This window comes from Schistocerca piceifrons, chromosome 1 (genome assembly GCF_021461385.2).
Source record: "Schistocerca piceifrons isolate TAMUIC-IGC-003096 chromosome 1, iqSchPice1.1, whole genome shotgun sequence".
Taxonomy (NCBI): domain Eukaryota; kingdom Metazoa; phylum Arthropoda; class Insecta; order Orthoptera; family Acrididae; genus Schistocerca; species Schistocerca piceifrons.
The window spans coordinates 1,204,533,327-1,204,555,352 of NC_060138.1; the positions used below are offsets into that span (position 1 = coordinate 1,204,533,327).

General features: G+C 43.6%; 1 protein-coding gene and 1 non-coding gene across 2 annotated transcripts in view; one reads left to right on the forward strand and one right to left on the reverse strand.

The window, feature by feature from the left end:
* The window catches only part of LOC124779368, a 1,283,837-nt gene that overhangs the window by 900,170 nt on the left and 361,641 nt on the right, over positions 1-22,026 (forward strand). The window lies entirely within an intron of this gene.
* Trnai-aau lies at positions 82-153 on the reverse strand. Its single transcript has one exon. It is a non-coding gene; the product is annotated as a tRNA-Ile (tRNA).

Sequence of the window (22,026 nt, forward strand, 5' to 3'; positions counted from 1 at the left end):
GCTGGGATTCGAACTCGGATCTCCTGATCACTAGGCAGACACGCTAACCACTAGCAGACTAATGCGACGGATGAAAATTTGTACCAAGGCTGGGATTCGAACTCGGATCTCCTGATCATTAGGCAGACGCGCTAACCACTACGCCACCCTGGCACTGTGGCTTTGCACAGCTGCACGGACTACCCTAGCGCGCCTCTCTCCTCAATCCAAATTCCCAATCACTGCTCGGCCCACTTGGTAGTCGTCCTAAACTCGAACAGCATTGCAGACGCTCTCCAACTGCACTGGAATAGCCCCTCAGCAGCGAACGAAACGTGAACGAGACTTGAAAATATATCTCTAGAACCATATAGTTTCATTTGATAATGAAGAATGGTTCAAATGGCTCTGAGCACTATGGGACTTGAGATCTGAGGTCATCAGTCCCCTAGACTTGGAACTACTGAATCCTTACTAACCTAAGGACATCACACACATCCATGCCCGAGGCAGGATTCGAACCCGTGACCGTAGCAGCAGCGCGGTTCCGGACTGAAGGGCCTAGAACCGCTCGGCCAATCGGCCGTCTACCACTGTGTCGACGGGATGTGAACTACTAATCTCCTCCTCCTCCCTTGAAAAATACTCTGATTCCAGAGAGAGAGAAGCTGTACTGGTGACAGCCACGATGTAGGTCGATCACTTCAAACACGCAGATACTCATAACAGGAGCTAGCGTTGCACAACCAGTATAGAGCACGATGGCGGGAGCCACGGGTAGCACCAGGCACAAAAACCAGTCACTGATTGTGAGTGGTTTTGGAGATATCATTAGCCTCAGCCACAAATACTCAAGTATGTAGCTGCTGGAATTGAAATGAACGTGTAAGATTACGGGGATAAGAGTAAGTACTTGAAAATAGTACATCGCAGAATTCAGTTGATCGTGTAAAGTAAAGGGACTGTGATCGTAATCAGGTCAAGGTAGGAAATGAAAATATCTTTTAATTGATTTGTGACTGTGGCATCAGACATGGAAAAAAAAACATTTTTGTATATTTATATATTGGTTACTATGTACGGGCTTATGATGATTGGAAACGTAGTTAGTAATCGAGGGCTTTCAAATCAACTAAAATATCTAACACCGGTACGTCTTCAGGCACCTACGAAATGCATGCTGTGCAGAACTTACTAATGAATTAGATGCACACTTGACCAGAATCTGTTGTAAATCCCTTGAGAAATGTTCCCCGTGGCTGGAAAAGAGCACACGTCAATCTCACCTATACAAAACGTAGAACTGATCCAAGAACTACCGCCCTATGTCACTCACATGTTTCTAGCAGAATCCTCTGCAGATTCGGAGCTCAAAAGCTGTGACCTCCCTGGACCTTAATAATAGGTGGGTTAGATAAGGTATGAACACACTTTTCTCTGAAAGCTGGTTGGTTTTATTTGGGATTCCAATACACCATCTTATTCTCCACTCTTTTGGCTATAAAATCCTGTCGCTAATTTACTGGGGGCGCCTGTATGCCCGCACAGTACCACTCTGTTGGTCGACGTCGGAACCGACGTCTTGCCGACCCAGTGACCTCTCGAGCACCTACGTACTGCTTCCCGCGGATTGCATCCTCCATTGGACCATACAGAATGAGGAAGAACTGCCCAATGTTTCGTCGTCTGCAGCGTTGTCGCAGAAAAAATTGTCGCGATCAGCTTCGCAACGCCCAAGCAGTTTCGCGCAGTTAATCCTTCGTTACTTTTTACGGGCTGCCGTTAGGCGGCGTGGAACCCAGCATTGACACAGATTAGAGAGATTAGATTACATTAGATTAGTACTTGCTCCATACATCATGAATACGACACTTCGTGATGATGTGGAACGTGTCAGGTTAATAAAAGGTGTCTATACAAGATATTACATTACACAAAATATTACATGACACTTCATATTTTTTTGTGGCGGTTGGGGAAATTACCCACTTACTATATCCAAAAATTCATCTGATTAGTAGGAGTTGCCATTAAGAAATTTTTTTAATTTCCTTTTAAATGCTATATGGCTATCTGTCAGACTTTCGATGCTATTAGGTAAGTGACTTTTGTGGCAGCATAATTTAGCCCCTTGTGAGCCAAAGTTAGATTTAACCTTGAGTAGTGAAGATCATCCTTTCTCCTAGTGTTGTAGCCATGTACACTGCTATTACTTTTGAATTCGTTCGGATTGTTAATAACAAATTTCATAAGTGAATATATATATATTGTGAGTCTACAGTGAAGATCCCTAGCTCTTTAAAGAAGTGTATGCAGGATGATCTTGGATGAGCTCCAGCAATTATTCTGATTACACGCTTTTGTGCAATGAACACTCTTTTACTCAATGATGAGTTACCCCAGAATATGATGCCATACGAAAGCAGAGAATGAAAATAGGAGTGGTAAGCTAATTTACTCAGATGTATATCGCCAAAATTTGCAATGACCATAATAGCATAAGTAGCTGAACTCAAACGTTTCAGTGGATCCTCAGTGTGTTTTTTCCAGTTCAACCCCTTATCAATGCATACTCCTAGAAATTTTGAATATTCTACCTTAGCTGCAGATTTCTGATCGAAGTCTATGTTTATTAATTGTTCATTCCATTTGTGGTGTCACCGCCAGACACCACACTTGCTAGGTGGTAGCCTTTAAATCGGCCGCGGTCCGTTAGTATACGTCGGACCTGCGTGTCGCCACTGTCAGTGATTGCAGACCGAGTGCCGCCACACGGCAGGTCTAGAGAGACTTACTAGCACTCGCCCCAGTTGTACAGCCGACTTTGCCAGAGATGGATCACTGACAACTACGCTCTCATTTGCCGAGACGATAGTTAGCATAGCCTTCAGCTACGTCATTTGCTACGACCTAGCAAGGCGCCATAGCATTTGATATTATTGTATGAAGCATGTACAGTCAAGAGAGATGTTCTACAATTATGGATTAAAGTTAAGTATTACAGCAACTGCGTCCGTTTCTGTAAGTTCTCATTTCCTTGTAATGTTCCAGACCTCACGCCAGCCTGCGTGAGCTTAAACGCGTGCCTTTCGGCTTCCTCTCATAGTGACTTGGCTGTCTTGCCAAGTCACAACACCATTTACTGTGTGGAACTCTATATACTGTGTTTTGTCAAAGTTTAATGAGAGCCCATTCGCTGAGAACCACTTAATGATTTTCTGAAAAACGTTTACAATTTCACCAGTTAATTCTTGTCTGTTGGGTGTATCATCGGCAAGAAGTACCAGCTTTGCATCTTCGTCAATATAGAATGGCAAGTAATTAATATATATTAAGAACAGCAGAGGACATAAGACCGAACCTTGCTGCACCCCATCCTTGATTGTTTCCCAGTTTGAGAAATCACCAGTTTCTTGCATATTATGTGAATTGCTTATTTCAACTTTCTGCACTATTCCAGTTAAGTGTGATTTAAACCATTTGAGCACTGTCCCATTCACACCTAAGTACTTGAGCTCATCTAGAAGTATTCCATGCTTTACGCAATCAAAAACCTTTTATAAATCACAAAAAATCCCAACGGGTGACTTCCGGTTACTCAGAACATTTAATATTTCATTATTGAAAGTATATGTAGCATTTTCCGTTGAAAAACCCTTCTGGAAACCTAACTGACATTTTGTTAAAACTTTATTCTTACAAAGGTGTGAAGCTACTCTACAATACGTTACTTTTTCAAGAATTTTGGATAAGGCAGTCAGAAGAGATGTTGGTCGGTAGTTGTTGACATCAGACGTATCCCCTTTGTTATGCACGCGCCTGAATACCCCAACTGGTAGACGTGTGTCAGCACTACCGACAGAGACGGCCAGCTGTGCAGCGTGGTCTTTGACTGTGATGCGTGGATCACCACGAATGGGAGTGCCCGGCAGGTGCCAACTCTGCAGCAGTCACAACTGTGTGCGACCTTGCTGTGATGACGGTGATGGGTGCCCCGCCCGACGACTCGCTGTGCTTTTGTTCACTGCCAGGTCTTCGTGGACATACTACAAGCGCCTGTCAGTGTTGGTGAAGCTCTGGTTTTCCGCCAAAAGAAACTCATTGACAGTTCTCTGCTTGGAAGACCCCTCCGATACAGAAGCCATTTTGAAGGGTACCTATAGGGCTGCCACCTATCGGAACTTCATGGAACTATAGGGACTGAAGTGGGGATACTTCCCGATGTCCGACAACAAATTCCGCGTGTTTTTCAACCGAAACTGGCCGAGAAAAAAAAAATATGTTGGAGTACTTATTGAAAGCCCCTCGTATTGTACATAGAAACCAGGATGGGTTCCGAAACACTCATAATGCGAAACTCACCTTTCACATACGATATTTTTAATGTTGTGGGTAGTTGAAACCAGATTGATCCGGTCTTCCTAGACTTTAGAAAAACTTGTTAGTTAGTACTGCATTGACGCCGTTTAGAGAAACGTGTTCCTAACGCTTACCCAACCAGGTAAACCAGAAATTTCCTGACACGCGGAACGCGGCACGCTATGCTGAACGGAGAATCACCTACAGTCACTGAAGTTGTTGGCCGTGCGGTTCTAGGCGCTACAGTCTGGAGCCGCGAGACCGCTACGGTCGCAGGTTCGAATCCTGCCTCGGGCATGGATGTGTGTGATGTCCCTAGGTTAGTTAGGTTTAAGTAGTTCTAAGTTCTAGGGGACAGATGACCTCAGAAGTTGAGTTGCATAGTGCTCAGAGCCATTTGAACCACTGAAGTTGTATCTGGTGAGCCTCAGACTGGTGTCATACGACCGTTCTGTTTATTCTATACTTTGTTGACTTCGTAGTGTTTGTTTCAATCCCAAGCTTTTCGCAGATGGTACAGTCGTGTATGAGAAAATTCTGTAGGGCAGAAATTGCAGTAATAATCAGATCTGGACGCAATATCAGCTTCGTACCGAGAATGACAACTAGCGCATAGTATAGAGAGGTGAAAGCTGTACGCGAGGCACCATTACGCTGTATCCTTTGAATACGGGTTATGTGAATCGCAGCTAACATCAGCCATGCCATACGTGTATTCGGGAGCAGCAGAGTGTAGAGGTATGAAGTGGAAGGCGCACATACGCCCACTTTTGCATAGTTCAAACGACGGGCTTTGATTTATTGCTACGTGCGGAAATATTTTCATGTAACACGTAGCTCAACAAGCAGTAATTTATTACTAAATTGGCACCCCATTAATAGACTCTTAGAATGGTTTATGTGACAACAGACGCCAGCTATACACTGCTGTAACTATGAATTTCTTTTCGGCCTGAACATGTCTAACAAGGATGTAGTTTGTGCGAAGAATTTAAAGATGCCATCGTAAAGCTATGTTCTGATTGGTATAATGTGTGTGTGTGTGTTTTGGATGCAGTGGTTTTGAGACCACGCTGATTGGCGACAGTTACAAATGTAGTCCGATTTTGGTCACAGTTACAAATACTGTCCGAGTAAAATTCACACTTCACGCGTTGGAGCTGGTTTCATCCAATCAGAGCTTAGCGTCAAGCCCGAACCGTTCTCCGCTGCCAGACTGTCACAACAATTACCTTATTTCCAGTTTCTCATCCGGTTTTCTTTCTTGGTGTGTTTGGATCCAGAATAAGGGGTCCGGCCCTTTTATTTCGTATTTTATCACACATGATAACAACGCCAAAAAACTACACATATGCACAGACATGCCAAGAACATATACACATTTCATACACAGCACTAACGGAACAGTACCGGATCCTTCAGCGCAAGACGCGATTCAGCGTCACATATACAAGGCATTATAAACACAGAGATCGGCTTAGTTTAGATAAGTTTCGTGCGACACTGCATGAAGCCGAACTTTCTGAAGACAGCAATTCAGTGTTGCGACCGCATCACCATAATCATACGAGTAGCATTATTATCCGGGCAGTGGCTAGAATAGTAACTTGATGTGAAGAAAGTCGTAAGCTCTAATCTCGTCAAATGCACCAACTATTTTATTTATAAGTCTAATCAAAAGACTTCGATAACTATTTTTATTCAGTTGATTGTTGTAAATGTATTTCTTTATTTCTAATTCTTTGCTGCGTCAGTTTCATTAACACACTGACTTTTTTATTCGGTCATATTTTTCTTCCTGTCGTTCTTTTTTCGTTTGAGAGCTGCCTTTGTAATCCAAAACCAAGCGCTAACCAATACTGCCCATCTGTTGGTAACGTGGCAGCTCGTGTAGCCAGTATGAGCATAGTTTCAGATATGCAATGACAGCGAGAAAATACAGTTTGCTTTTAGCGCTAAAAATGAAAATTTTCTATTTTATGTTTGTTCGTTGAGGTTAGCGTGAAGAAAGCGATCGTGAGTTTGGTCCTGACCCATGTTGCTGACCGCCGTTTTCTCGGCTACATGGCACATCACGAAGTTGTGGTAGGGTTAGGACGTGAGTTTAAACTGAGGGCCACAAAACGCTTCGCATGCTGCAGTTCACTCATTGCTCAGCTGTTGGCAGGACACGTCGAATTTCCGTATCATTTCTCGCTGCGACCGCTTCCAACATTGGTCAGCGTATACGCGTTTTGTGGATGAAGAGATGCTTTCAAAGTGTGTATTTAACTAACTGAAACCGCACAGTCTGTATCCTGTTTTCGACCTTCAGTAACGCGATGGTCCCTAGTAACCAGGGGTACCTCATAATTTTCCACATCGTATCGAAATGTGGCCGATATAATCTATGGAACAGGATGCTAATTTGCTATTTGATGCAATTCGTCCTCAAAAGTCGACGCTTTCTAAATGCGTAGGTGCCTAGCGCTGTAGGAAAGAATGTTCTTGATTACATTCAGGCTACTGGGGTGGCAGAAGTTTAGCCTTTCCAATGTTTCGAATGAATTGCAAACACTTTCATTTAAGGGGAAAAGGTTCTAAATATTCTATGAATTTTTCGATTCCAGTTTGCATCTTAAAACAGGAGAGCGATTGCTACGGGCTGGCCCGTTACCCTTCGCAAACTTTTCCGAAGAAAATCGTTCGTTAACCGAGCAGAAATTAGTTTCCAAAGAGTTCATATTCGCTAGAACTTTCCACCCTCTTCAGTTTTAAAGTTTAATAACTGGAACAAAGGCGCTATGAAATAAAGAAATCACATCTCGTTCTTTTTCATTGGCTGTCAGAATCGATATGGCGCATGGCAGGGTACCCACAAGTTCGTCATCGTGTCTGGAATTTTACGGGAGCTTAAGCCTTCCAAGTCGGTGTGACAGGAATATTTTCATTTCGTGTGTTTTCCTAGCTTCGTAGGTGATAACGACGGTAGCTATCATAAAGATGTGAAACGACTTTCTGGATATAAGCTAATCATGTGCAACTTGTTCGTAGTTTTTGTGCTTCGTCTCGCCGTACGGGTGAAACACAGCTGCCTGGTTGACACGATGTTTGACACACTGTTTGTTCTACATATGACCGGCCTATTCTGCGATCATTACGTAGAAATGTTATGTTTTTAGTCCTTTTCTCTCTAAGGCTGATTTGCTGTAGTTATCCTTTGTAACTGTCCATTTCAGCAAAGTGTCTCGCGCCCTTGCGATTCTTTTCTTGTACCCCACCTCCCCCACCTCCCCCCGCCTTTAGCAACAGTTCTCAGTGCCTATCCAATGGATCTTTCCGCTTCCTTAAGTTCTACATCAAACATTTTTTATCATTGACTTGTTGCAGGACCTCTTCATTCCTTGTTCCATCATTTCTATTACAATAGTGTCATATATTTTATTCGAATTAAGGCCTGTGGGACAAATAAAACTATTTCCAGTCTTTGAATGTAAACTTGCAAGGAGTATCCAACGAGAGATGCTTATGAGGAACGAACCAAAGCAAGGATATAACTAATGCTCACACCGTCGTGCATTCAGTGTTCATAGTTATCAAAACATGTTACATGAAACAATGACTCTAGAAGCAGGAACAGAAGAAACATTTTTACAATAAAATACTCTGTTGTGCAATAGTATACTGCAAAACGAAAATAGTGACATCGTAAGAATAATGTAGATTCACATGTAGGTGTTGACAATAAACAAGTTTTTGACGTGTTTACACGTAGCAGATGATCACTTGTGTCAGTGGTCACCTTTGTCTAAGGGTATGTGTTTGGTTCTGTAGATGTATCGCACTTCAAATAGGGCACTGCTGCCATATTCATATGATGTGCTGTGACGTGTGATTGTCGTTTGATGTTTTGTAAATGTCAATTTTGTGATGGTGATGTGAACTGAAACCGGTAGCTATAATATTAGACTGCAAAACAGCTACGTGTCATGCATAAGAAAATGTAACAGATCGTGGCCTTCAAAAAATTTACGAAATTGAAGTGGTGGATGCAACATGCTGTGAATAACTGGATGTACTCCGATCAGTTTCTGGCAATGGGATGTTCATTTAACTGTGGTGTTCAGACGAGTGCCCATTTCCCTGCATGCACAACTCATTGCGCCTTCTAAACAACCTGCAGACGTCATGTAAAGTTGCTGCTATTACGAATCAACAAGCTTCTTGGTTGAGCTATTTGATGTCGTGTACAGGTCAGGTCTGAATACACTAAGAAACAGACAAACCCAAAAACCACAAATTTCAAACAGTACATCGAAGAAGCGTGTTGCTACGTGCACCATCAATTTTACAGCTTGTGCATAGGTGTCTTGGAAGGTGCACTGAGTTGAGTATTCAGATAAATGTGCGCCCACATGAACATGCCGCCACCAGAGCATTCATCTGAACACAGTCAAATATGTACAACATGTTGGGTCAGCTCTGAATGATTCCACGAGGGGCGTTCAGTAAGAAATGTAACACTTTTTGCGCCGGCCGAAGTGGCCGTGCGGTTAAAGGCGCTGCAGTCTGGAACCGCAAGACCGCTACGGTCGCAGGTTCGAATCCTGCCTCGGGCATGGATGTTTGTGATGTCCTTAGGTTAGTTAGGTTTAACTAGTTCTAAGTTCTAGGGGACTAATGACCTCAGCAGTTGAGTCCCATAGTGCTCAGAGCCATTTGAACCATTTGTAACACTTTTTTTTAAAGCAGATTGGTTTTATTCAGGATTTCAATATACTATTTTATTTCTCACGGCTTTGACTACAAAACGCTATTTTTCAACATAATCTTCGTTCAATGGGACCGCCTAACGCCAACTTACTAGGAGAGTCTGTATGGCCACATTGTTGCGATCATGACAGACGCCTCGCCCAAAGGCTAACCGTACTTTTCCCCACTGCCAGATCTCCGTAGACATTCTGCAAGCGCCATCGAATATTTGAGACGCTCTGGTTTTGCGCCAAAAGACAATGACAGCCCTCTGCGTGGAACGCACCCCCGTTGCAGACGCTATTTTGAAGGCTACGTACCTATCGGAACTTCGTGAAACTACAGGGTCGTAAGCGGAATATGGGTACCATATCCCACAAAAAAATGTCTCATTTTTCTCAACCTAAATTGTCCCAGAAAAAGAATGTGTTGCATTATTCATTGAACGCCCCCTAGTAGCGTGCTCATTAAAATTGACAGACGTTTGATTTAAATCGATTTGCACTGAGTCGGTTTAAATACATGAGCTATGTGATAGGAAAAATGTTACAGTACCGCGATATTGTCAAACTCCATTGAAAGGAAAACGTTTCTTACATCTAGCTGTCGAAATAAGTATTCCTTTCACTTATTATTCTGTAAGTTATAATGGAAACCACTTTAACACTCTGTATGTGGTAAATAGTGTTGACAAAGGACAGGAGCGCTTGCTACTCGTGTGTTTTCAAACCTGTGTGCTAAACCGTTTCACAGCTTCGTGGTTACTTTTTGCCTTGCGTATAACTTCTCAATTAATCTCCAATCCTCCGAGTTCACCTTTTTCAGTTTTTGAATTTCCGTCATCTGGCCGCATTTCATTCGGTCAGGACTTTTCCGGATCTATCTGCGTTTTCTCAAACCAAGTCGCTGCAAAGTAGTCTCGAGTTAATTTTGCACTCAACAAGTAAATCAGAAAGTACCCAATATCAGGCTTTGTGCCCGCTAACAGCTGTAAATCTTAAACATAAATTTTTATTATTTAAACAGACAAAGTAAGTAGAAATCGTACCTAAGACCGAGTTGACGAAAACTTTCAAACAGTTAGGTATAATAATTCAGCTTAACCGCTTCAGACTTCTTATCCACAGAGGCACCTGAACGAATTTGAATTACTTTAGTGAATCGGTTAAATTAACTTTCTGCAAGCTTGGAAGTGGAGAGCGACAAATATTGACTCACTCGCATAACATCAGCTTCATAAAAATTTCGTGGCTCGTCCAAAGTTGACATCTTGGGTATTATTTCTGCTCTCGCTTTTAACTGTCGATTTCTGAGTCACCTGAAACTTCAGTAAGAATCTTATAATAAAATTAGATTACAATTCAAGTAACTTCTACACAAGTGCAATCATTTCATGTTTCTTGATCGGTAAATGAATCATTTCTCACTTTCAACTATGTGCTTTATTTGCACTTAGTCCTTATAATAACGTAGATGTTGATTGTAAGCGGTCAAGACAAGAACTGAACCAACAACCATTACATTTTCCTTTCGACATTGATCGTCTACTTTTGTTTGTTTGATCGTCCACTTGTAGTTGTTTGTTATATACATTTATCTGATTTGAATGAGAGGGCGATAACAGACGCCGTCAGGATGGTGTGTTCTACCGCACGATGGCCTTCGCCTGGTGAACAATAGCGGTCAGTTCTCTGGCTGGCGGCTGCGCCAAAGACGCTGCCGTCCTCGCGCTGCTGCCCTCTCAAGCGGCACGTAGCAGATACGAACCAGTCTACTTGTTATTCAATCTTAGATACAAGCCATTTAAAAACAACCACACAAATAACATTGACAATAACCTTACGCTCTTGGAATACATTCGGCATATGACTATCTGCAAACTGAGCGGTAGAAGACAGAGTGTAATTGCCTTAATACTCGGTTACACTAAATTCTGTAGATGGAATGATTGCACGTTCACTGGTAATGCATCACTATAAGGGGACAGACAGGGTGCTGCACTAACGGTAAAACGGGAAAGACTGGACTTCGTAGTGATCGTAAAGCCTTACAATGCACAGGAGTCCCGTCATAATGTCCCAGCTTCGCACGGGGTGGGAAAAAGTTTTACGCTGGACCCCAGCAGCGATGGGAGGAATTCAGTCACAACTGTGAAATTTCCGGCGATGGGTTCTGCTCCTGCGCGCGACTAATGGCGGACATCTTTATGAAAGATAATAACTGCCGCCTCGCCCTTCCACCCCAGGCGGACAAAAGAAAAGGAAATTAGCGGCGGTGGTTAATTAAGCCGGCTGGCGTGGCGAGGGCCGGCGCTGTGAATCAGTCCGCGGCCATCGGGCCGGAAGTTCATTCTGCGGCCGCCTCATTAGCACCGGGGGGTCCGCCTCGGATTAAGGTTTACGGTTCTGTTCCGCTCTGGTCTGGTCTGCCACCGGCCACTCGCTCGGCCGCCGCTAACTTTTTGCCGCGTAATCCGAGCAGAAGGGTGAGTGACGTCACGAGCACGACAGGTCTGTACTCTGTACGGGCGCGCACAGTGCACAGGCACTCTCCAGAACCTGCCCGCCTGCTACACGAGCTATAGGAAATATCGTTCGTTAACTCCGAGAAATGACGAGGACCGAAAATCGCGGTAGGCGTAGTGATCGGAAAAATCCTCCGAAGACGAAAATGTCGAGAAGGGGCAACCACACTGCCGCGATCATTCTTAGCTCGTACCGCACTTGCGGCGATTTAACGCGTATACACAATCGGAAGGTATGTAAATTATTAGAGTTGCAATTCTCTGTGACAGGTGGAACTACGGATGGCAAAAACCGACCGGTTAAATCTACACTACTGGCCATTAATATTGCTACACGAAGAAGAAATGCAGATGATAAACGGGTATTCATTGGACAAATATATTATACTAGAACTGACAGGTGATTACATTTTCACGCAATTTGGGTGCATAGATCCTGAGAAATCAGTACCCGGAATAACCACCTCTCTTCGTGATAATGGCCTTGATACGCCTGGGCATTGAGTCAAATAGAACTTGGATGGCGTGTACAGGTACAGCTGCCCATGCAGCTTCAACACGATAGCACAGTTCATCAAGAGTAGCGACTGGCGTATTGTGACGAGCCAGTTGCTCGGCCAACATTCACCAGACGTTTTCAGTTGCTGAGAGATCTGGTGAATGTGCTGGCCAGTGCAGCAGTCGAACATTTTCTGTATCCAGAAAGGCCCGTACAGGACCTGCAACATGCGGACGTGCATAATCTTGCTGAATTGTAGGGTTTCGCAGGGATCGAATTAAGGGTAGAGCCACGGGTCGTAACACATTTGAAATGTAACGTCCACTGTTCAAAGTGCCGTCAATGCGAACAAGATGTGACCGAGACGTGTAACCAATGGCACCCCATACCATCACGCCGGGTGATACGCCAGTATGGCGATGACGAATACACGCTTCCAATGCGCGTTCACCGCATTGTCGCCAAACACGGATGCGACCATCATGATGCGGTAAACAGAACGTCGTTTCATCTGAAAATATGACGTTTTGCCATTCGTGCACCCAGGTTCGTCGTTGAGTACACCATCGCAGGCGCTCCTGTCTGTGATGCAGCGTCAAGGGTAACCGCAGCCACGGTCTCCGAGCTGATAGTCCATGCTGCTGCAAACGACGTCGAGCTCTTCGTGCAGATGGTTGTTGTCTTGTAAACTTCCCCATCTGTTGACTCAGGGATCGAGACGTGGCTGCGCGATCCGTTACAGCCACGCGGATAAGATGCCTGTCATCTCGACTGCTAGTGATAAGAGGCCGTTTGGATCCAACACGGCGTTCCGTATTACCCTCCTGAAACCACCGATTCCATATTCTGCTAACAGTCATTGGATCTCGACCAAAGCGAGCAGCAATGTCGCGATACGATAAACTGCAATCGCGATAGGCTACAATCCGACCTTTATCAAAGTCGGAAACGTGATGGTACGCATTTCTTCTCGTTACACGGGGAATCACAACAACGTTTCACCAGGCAACGCCGGTCAACTGCTGTTTGTGTGTGAGAAATCGTTTGAAACTTTCCTCATGTCAGCACTTGGTAATTGTCGCCACCGGCGCCACGCTTGTGTTAATGCTCTGAATAGCTAATCATTTGCATATCACAGCATCTTCTTCCGGCGAGTAGGATAATAATCGGTATTTCTTTGCTCTTGGTTACGACAGGTGTTTTTTTTTGTTTTTTTTGTTTTTTTTGTTTTTTGTTTACTAATCCCTGGTTAAAAGCAGAAATCTTATTTAGCCATAGCAGCAGTGCTAAAAGTTTTGGTTTTTAAATGAAACGTTTTTAAGTGTGTGTCACTTTTATTCGTAAAACTTCTTTTGTTTTGAAACATTGCGTTCTTACAGAAAATGGGAAAAGCGATCAGTTCTATTTTAATAAAAATTCAGACCGTAACGAGCAACAGATTCATGGTATGAGAACTGGCACAGTATTAGTGAAACAATGATGTACCTGTTGCCACGTGGCATGGCCTGTTGGATGGTTCACGAGCATACGTTGTGTGCAAGACTAGCGCCTCGTGGTCTATACGGTACTTTCTCGCTGTCGTCGCTAGACATCGGTTGCATCACAGAATGACACCATCGCTAGTCTAAAAGTATCTTACAAAGTCCCGTACCAATTAAGTAAAATGCTCTGTTTTCTTTAAAAGACTAAGAACGGGGGGAGCCAAAACTAGCCTACATCATTTAAGAAGATAACTTAAGACTCAACAATTCATTCTTAGTTTACAATAAAAATGGAAAGTAGGTGATCTGCTACCTGTGTCTACATAATACACCTTTAGCTGCTTGAAACCCTTGAAAACGGACGAATTTACACGTAAAGTAGAGTTCTTAAACCTCAGGTTTCGCGTTTTAGCACTGACGATGCGTAATGTCTAATGCAAAGCGTTGTTGCTCCTGGCTTCCGGTGTGGGCAGCGGTCGGGTATGACTTCAGGGCACAGCTGGTTGTGACTGAGTCAACTCTGACTGCACAACGGTACGCCACCGACATTCTACATCCTCATGCATTACCTCTCAAGCGACAGTATCCTAGAGATATTGTTGATCAGTCAGTGCTCACCCACACATCTCGCGTGCGTCTCAGCACTGCGTAATTTTGAGATACTACCATCGTAGGAAATTCCCCAGATCTGACCCCGACAAAACATGTAGACAATTTTAGACCTATTTCTATGCCATCAGTGTTTTCTAAAGTTATTGAAAATGCTGTGTGTCTAAGGACAGTTGATCATTTTATATCACACAATTTGCTATCAAATGAACAGTTAGGCTCTAGAAGTCGTTTAACAACTGAAAATACTATATTCTCTTTTCTCTGTGAGGTTCTGGATGGGTTAAACAGAAGGTTTCGAACGACAGGCATGTTTTTTTTATTTAACTAAGGCGCTTGATTGTGTTGATCACAAAATATTGCTCCAGAAGCTGGACCATTACGGAATACGGCTAGTGGCTCACAATTGGTTGACCTCTTACGTTAGCAACAGACGCCAAAAGGTCATTATTGCCATTATTCACAGTGTTGAGAATGGCTGTAATGTGTGGTCTGAGTGGGGTACAGTCAAAAGGGGGGGGGGGGGGGGGACTCCCAGGGATCAGTGTTGGGACCACTGCTGTTCCTTATTTATATAAATGATATACCCTTCAGTAGTACGGGTAAATCTAAAATATTTCTGTTTGCTGATGACACTAGCTTGGTAGTAAAGAATATTGTGTGCAACACTGGCTCGGTTTCAAATAGTGCAGTACATGACCTCAGTTCATGGCTTGTAGAAAATAAACTGACGCTAAATCACAGCAAGACTCGGTTTTTACAGTTTCTAACACACAATACAACTAAACCTGCCTTTTTAATTTCACGGAAGGGGTATATGATTAGTGAAACTGAACAGTTCAAATTTCTAGGTGTTCAGATAAATAGTAAGCTTTCGTGGAAAGGCCACGTTCGGGATCTGGTTCAAAGACTTAATACTGCCATTTTTACTTTTTTTTCATTCGCTTATGTCGTATCGTGTTATATTTTGGGATAACTCTTCCCATTCTAAAAGGCTCAGAAACGGGCGGTTCGGGAAATAAGTGGTGTAAGTTGACGAACCTCTTGCCGACCCCTGTTCACGAGTCTGGGTTTTTTGACATTGGCTTTTCAATATATATATTCCTTACAGTCATTTCTTGCTAACAATATTAGCTTATTCCCAAGAATAAGCAGCTTTCACTCGGTTAATACTCGGCAGAAACCAAACCTGCATTTGGATCGGACTTCCTTAACTCTTGTGCAGAAAGGTGTGCAGTATACTCCTGCATCCATTTTCAATAAGCTACTGCTCGAAGTTAAAAATCTTAGCAGTAATCCACCTGCTTTCAAATAGAAACTGAAGAGTTTCCTCATGGGTCACGCCTTCTATTCCGTCGAGGAGTTCTTTGAAAAATGAAGCTGATTCTTGTTATATGTTGATTGCGTTTACTTAAACGTCAGGATTGACTTTTTTTGGATTCATAAACATTTTATTTTTAACTGTTATTACTTTTGCGTTGTAATTTCATGTACTGACACGTTCCATGAGCTTGGAGATTTGCTCCTCAATTTGATCCTATGAAACTCGACGTGTAAATAAATAAATAAAGAAATGTGTGGGACCACGTCGGATGTTATTTCTGTCTCAATGGCAGTATCCGGGATGTCACTGACGAGTTACAACAATTTTTGAGGCAGCTTTCAACGATTTATTTATTCAAATAAGAAAACATATGCAACACATGGTAGTTACCATTACAAACAAATGAAAGAATTATCCAGCTACACTGCTCTTGACCAAAATCTTGCAACTTCGGTTGCACCCAGTGTCGCAAGCTGACAATCTTCTGTGCAAAATGCAGGGCATAGTTTACAGTTCAGTGTGGTGTCCACTGGCAAGTGCCGTTTCTGGAGGCTACTCCCAGATCTTCCAGCTCCAGAACGAAGACGGTTTAGTGACCTCCACACTATCCAATTCTGATCAGGTGGCAGGGTGTACAGAGGGAGACACCAGGCAGAGTTATTCTCAAGTCGAGTGATCCACAATTGGTTTTTTTTCTGTAGCTGCTGTTGTTTGCAAAACTGATGTAAGTGTTCTTCAGGAAACTTCTTTTGGACCTCAACTTTGGGGCTACTGGAACGTACCAATGTACTGGTCGGTTTTCCTCATGGGCCTTATTTGTTATCTCCGCGTCGGAAGCCACATCACAGCAGTTATCTGCTGGCGCTATTCCTGTGTGTTAGTAGTGTTTTTCAAGTGGTCTAGGTTTCAGGCAAACTGTAATAAGCTTACACGTTCATTTAGCACCTTGTCCCTTACCTGCACTTATGCGTGGATGGATTTATGCCAAACGTACCTGTAACATATTGCTAGTTCTCAGGGTTTGTGATCGAAAGCCCCTCAAGCTATCACTGATCTTGCGAAATATATTATTTTGGCTTCCACCTCCATTTTAGTACTCTCGAGTGCTGCTTGTAGGTCAGAGTATGATTCAGAGCGACTCGCAGATATTTTGGATGGGTACCTGTATCCATTGCCTTGTGATGACGTGCTTGGTTGTGCTTAGGATGAAACGCACACAGCTGCGTTTTAGCTGGGTTTGGACAAAGGTGACTGTTAGAGTAACATGCACTCAGCTCCCGAAACGCGTCCGGCAGATGAGCTTCAACATTTTCAAAAGCCTGCCCTTAACTCGCAAGTGCCAGATCATGGGCATAAACAAAACTTGTGTTCACCGGAGGTGGTTGGTCATTGGTGTAGATACAACAGCTTTACGATACCCTTCCCAACCAAATCAGTCTACGCATCCAGATCAGAGTGGATGCAACGTCAAACTGATAAGTGGGCTCATTGTGGTGTCACCGCCAGACACCACACTTGCTAGGTGGTAGCCTTTGAATCGGCCGCGGTCCGCTAGTATACGTCGGACCCGCGTGTCGCCCCTGTCAGTGATAGCAGACCGAGCGCCACCACACGGCAGGTCTACAGAGACTTACTAGCACTCGCCCCAGTTGTACAGCCGACTTGCTAGCCATGGTTCACTGAGAATTACGCCCTCAATTGCCGAGACGATAGTTAGCATAGCCTTCAGCTACGTCAATTGCTACGACCTAGCAAGGCGCCATTTATCCTTTGCTATGTATCTAATGAAGCATGTACAGTAACAAGACCAATGTTCACCAATTGTGGATTAAAGTTAAGTATTCCAGCAGCTACGTACTTTTCTTTATAGCATTCATTACGTATCCTGTTTCAGACCTCACGCCAGCCTGCGTGAGTTTAAGCGCGTGCCTTTCGGTTACCCGTCACTGTGGACTGACTGTCTTGCCAGTCCACAACACTCATACTATCAAGTTCTTTGAAAATCCGACTCCATTTTGTAATCACTGAAATAATGTCATATAGCCTCTCAACCCCGTTTCGTTTCGTTTTATCACACCGTTCTTGGAGCTTCACCTTTAATTTCAGGCTGTATAAAGTGGCGCTGTTAGGCCTGTGTGTAACGTCCATTGAACACAGTACAGTTTTCGCGACCTGTGCTAAGATGCTGTAAACAGTGAAGGAAAACCGCTTGTTGAATCAGTCCTTGTATTCGTGTCAGATGTGGGCGACAACGGAAATATCATGGAGGCAGGCGTACACTGCGGCCGCATTGGTTGGGTTTTATATTCCGGAACTAATTTGTCCACAGTGTACACCTCACATATAGACACGTTAAAAGACGATAACGTACAGACAAAACGTTACATAATTCACACATGGATAGAGCATACGAGTTTCCTCCCTGAGGTTAATTGACCGCTATGTCGACAGAAAGGACATCCGAAAACAAAAGTTGAAATAAAATAAATGTTTGCCAGATAATGCAAATAATGGACGCCTTACGTAGGGGTAGACACTTTGAAAAAAACACACACACACACACACACACACAAAGAGAGAGAGAGAGAGAGCTATGGGGGCTGCTGTCTGTACCTACAAATTATTGTACAGTGCATGGGAGAGGGTGCTTTTTTTACCAATATTACCACCACTCTGTCCTAGTCCTGGGAAATTAAAGCTCGCTGCTGGACGGGGTTCCGAACCGAGATATATCGCAGCGATGCATCGCCTCAACATGCGATCCGTCTGCGTACTGCTGACCCCGAAGATCGACCGCTGATCACTCACAAGTCCCATGCAGTCTGATCAATTGCATACGATGTAATGCGGCTGCTTAACTGCAAGACTTCTGTCGAGCTATTAAGCGTGGTTGTGTGGCTTACTTTCGTTTCTCTTTGCCCTCATTCAGTAAAAACTTGGTGTTACAATTTAAGGTTGTTCGGGGGGCACATACAACTCTGATAAGTGACGTTGAAGCCGAAGGTACCATATATAAGTATACATACTGTACAATAGCTCTGACTAAAGCATCTGCTGTTAACGTGGCATTCTTGGGAAGTCATCATGTTATACAGCGCCTCATCTAGTGATATTTATGAAAAACTAGTTGCATTGTTAAAGTTTCTTCCTTCTAATCAGCACGACGGATCATAATATTGAGTGGACATTTTAATATAAATTTTTGCGGCAAACCTATTCTGCAGCTACACTCAAGTCTTTTATCAATTTATATAATGTAATACCCTCTTATACCATTTATAACTAGCGTTATGGGAATTAGCAGTACTGCTATCGACAGCATTTCTATAGACATATCGAGATTGCAAAACCATTGTGTAAATACTACTACAACACTAATAAATGCAAAAGGAATTGTACTATCAGACTGTGAACATCTACACAGTCCGCACTGCTCAACGACAAACGTACTGTATTCTCTTAAAGTAACGAACTGTTCTCAAGAAAAGGGTTTCAAAGCAAGTTTAATCAATTCAGTTCTCGTTTTTATTACATTTTCACTTTCTATTTATACATCTACTGATTTTGCAATTGTTTATGGAGTGTGTCCCGGCAGCCAGAAAAAATTGTTCAAATGGCTCTGAGCACTATGGGACTCAACTGCTGAGGTCATTAGTCCCCTAGAACTTAGAACTAGTTAAACCTAACGACATCACAAACATCCATGCCCGAGGCAGGATTCGAACCTGCGACCGTAGCGGTCTTGCGGTTCCAGACTGCGGCGCCTTTAACCACACGGCCACTTCGGCCGGCCGGCAGCCAGAGACAGTGGTCATGTGTGTGGGCGTGTGAATGTGTGTGTGTGTGTGTGTGTGTGGGAGATGCTTTTTCTTGTATATACAGGGTGATCCATTGACAGTGACCGGGCCAAATATCTCACGAAATAAGCATCAAACAAAAAAACTACAAAGAACGAAACTCGTCTTGCTTGAAGGGGGAAACCAGATGGCGCTTTGGACGGCCCGCTAGATGGCGCTGCCATACATAGGTCAAACGGATATAAACTGCGTTTTTTTTTTTTTTTTTTTTTTTTTTTTTTTTTTTAGGAAGCCCCATTTTTATTACATATTCGTGTAGTACATAGAGAAATATGAATGTTTTAGTTGGACCACATTTTTGCTTTGTGATAGATGGAGCTGTAATAGTCACAAACGTATAAGTACGGGGTATCACGTAACATTCCGCCAGAGCGGACGGTATTTACTCCGTGATACATTACTCGTGTTAAAATGGACCGTTTACCAATCGCGGAAAAGGTCGATATCGTGTTGATGTATGGCTATTGTTATCAAATTGCCCAACGGGCGTTTGCTATGTAGGCTGCTCAGTATCATGGACGACATCATCCAAGTGCCCGGACCGAACGCCGTATAGTTACGTTATTTAAGTTTTCAACCACATGTGAAACGTCAACCACGACCTGCAACAAATGATGATGCCTAAGTAGGTGTTTCAGCTGCTGTCGCGGCTAATCCGCACATCAGTAGGAGACAAATTGCGCGAGAATGCTACATCATCATCGATTGCACTCGTACCATATTTCTATGCAACACGAATTGCATGGCGACGACTTTGAACGTCGTGTACGGTTCTGCCACTGGGCACAAGAGAAATTACGGGACGATGACAGATTTTTTGCAAGCGTTCTATTTACCAACGAAGCGTCATTCACCAACAGCGGTAACATAAACCGGCATAATATGCACAATTGGACAACGGAAAATCCACGATGGCTGCGACAAGTGGAACATCAGCGACCTTGGCGAGTTAATGTATGGTGCGTCACTATGGGAGAAATGATAATTGGCCCCTATTTTATTGATGGCAATCTAAATGGTGCAACGTATGCTGATTTACTACGCAATGTTCTACCGATGTTACTACAAGATGTTTCACTGCACGACAGAATGGCGATATAATGGATGTCCGGCACATAGCTCGCGTGCAGTTGAAGCGGTTTTGAATAGCGTATTGCATGACAGGTGGATTGGTCGTCGAAGCACCATACCATGGCCGCCCGCACGTTCACCGGATCTGACGTCCCCGGGTTTCTTTCTATGGGGAAAGTTGAAGGATATTTGCTATCGTGATCCACCGAGAACGCCTGACAACATGCGTCAGCGCATTGTCAATACACATGCGAACATTACGGAAGGCGAACTACTCGCTGTTGAGAGGAATGTCGTTACACGTATTGCCAAATGCACTGAGGTTCACTGACATCATTTTGAGCATTTACTGCACTAATGTGGTATTTACAGGTAATCACGCTGTAACAGCATGCGTTCTCAGAAATGATAAGTTCTCGAAGGTACATGTATCACATTGGAACAACCGAAATAAAATGTTCAAACGTACCTATGTTCTGTGTTTTAATTTAAAAAACCTACCTGTTATCAACTGTTCGTCTAAAATTGTGAGCCATTTGTTTGTCACTATTGCAGCGCCATCTATCACAAAGCGAAAAAAGTGGTCCAACTAAAACATTCATATTTCTTTACGTACTACTGAAATATGTAATAAAAAATGGGGGTTCCTATTTTAAAAAATCGCAATTGATATCCGTTTGACCTATGGCAGCGCCATCTAGGGGCCAACCATAGCGGCATCTGGTTTCCCCCTTGAAGCTAGACAAGTTTCGTTCTTTGTAGTTTTTTCGTTTGACCCTTATTTCGTGAGATATTTGGCCCGGTCACGATCAATGGACCACCCTGTGTGTGCGTGCGTGCGTGCGCGCGCGTGTGTGTGTGTGTGTGTGTGTGTGTGTGTGTGTGTGTGTGTGTGTGTGTGTACGTTGTCAGTTTCGGAAGAAGGCATTCTGGCCGGAAGCTTACTTGTTTAGCGGTCTTTTTGTTGTGACTCTCGACGACTCAACATATCCGCTATTTAGTGAGTAGCAGCGTATCCTTTTCACAGTACGAGGTTTGTCCGGAAAATACGTATAAAAGTTGAATAATAACTTTATTTTACAATTATTCAGGTGTTACAATATGGTCTCCTTCAAAGTACTCGCCCTGAGACGCGATACACTACTGCCAACGCCGTTTCCATTGTTGATAACATTGCTGGAAGTCTTCAGTTGTGATGTTGTTCAGTTGTCGTGTCGTTTCCGCCTTGATGGCTTCCACATATCCCAAGTGCCGCCCCCGAAACATGATTTTGCATTTCGGGAACATGAAGAAGCCACACGGGGCTAAATCGGGTGAATAAAGCGGTGGTCTGTCACGGTGATTGAGCTTCGGGCCAAAAACTCGCCCACAACGAGCAACGTGTGAGCGGGCGCATTGTCGTGATGAAGGATCCACCTGCCCCCTTTTGCCAACTCCGGTCGAACTCGGGCCACACGAGCTCTGAGACTTGTCAGAACTTCAACGTAAAAATTTCCGTTCTCTCTCTGGCCGGGAGGGACAAATTCCTTGTGAACAATGCCCCTAGAATCAAAGAAAACAATCAACATTGTCTTCACATTGGACCTTGATTT